At 41.6% G+C, this 748-nt stretch overlaps 1 protein-coding gene and 1 long non-coding RNA gene across 4 annotated transcripts in view; one reads left to right on the forward strand and one right to left on the reverse strand.

The window, feature by feature from the left end:
- The window catches only part of LOC102675213 (neuroligin-1), a 254,115-nt gene that overhangs the window by 20,438 nt on the left and 232,929 nt on the right, over positions 1 to 748 (reverse strand). The gene's annotated exons all lie outside the window — the stretch shown is intronic.
- Positions 1 to 748, forward strand: part of LOC116186868 — a 17,489-nt gene that overhangs the window by 1,801 nt on the left and 14,940 nt on the right. The window lies entirely within an intron of this gene.

Below are 748 nucleotides of genomic sequence, written 5' to 3' on the forward strand. Positions count from 1 at the left end.
AGTTGAAAATTTTCCACGGAAACGGAAATTATATACCGATAGGAATTCGATTCGGATCCTCTCTCGCGACTTAACAATCTCGTATCGTCATTTTTTATTCTCGAAAAGTTATATTGGGGAAATTTTCTACGAACCTTTCCTAACGACGCAATAATCTAATCTCTTCGAAATTAGCAACAAGGCTCGAGCGCAATTCGCATTCCTTGGATAGAAATTCGCTGGATAATTAGGGGACGCGAAACGAAAGTCGGAAACGGATCGGTCGGGTAATAAATTAAACATTCGATGTTTTTACGTCGATTGGTTACGCACTGGAAATTATATCAACGATGCGTTTCAATTAAGCTAATACGTCCCCCCTTTCAGTCGCGAGGACAACGTTCGACGTCGCATTCAGGGTATACGCATCACGATACGAAAAATATCCTGCGCCGTTCGATGCAATTAAACGTATTCGCGATACACGGACGAAAATAATGTCCGACGACGATGTCCCATTTTTCGACAAAATGTTTTCCTTCGTGTATCTCGATTGCCGGCGTATACCGACGTTTCGCATTTCGATCCCCCTATTTTTTCGCGCTCCAACGTCCCTTGTGCGCTTTTGTTCTAATCACTGTTAGCGCGCGTCCGATACCATCCAATTGTGCTCGTGTTCTTCTTTGTGCTCTCCCCGTGGTGTCCTTTTATTTTTTGATTTCCCTTCTATTTTCCTTTTTTCCCTTTTTTTTTTTTTTTTTTTTTTTTT

This window comes from Apis dorsata, unplaced genomic scaffold, assembly GCF_000469605.1.
Source record: "Apis dorsata unplaced genomic scaffold, Apis dorsata 1.3 scaffold_68, whole genome shotgun sequence".
NCBI classification, from domain to species: Eukaryota; Metazoa; Arthropoda; class Insecta; order Hymenoptera; family Apidae; genus Apis; species Apis dorsata.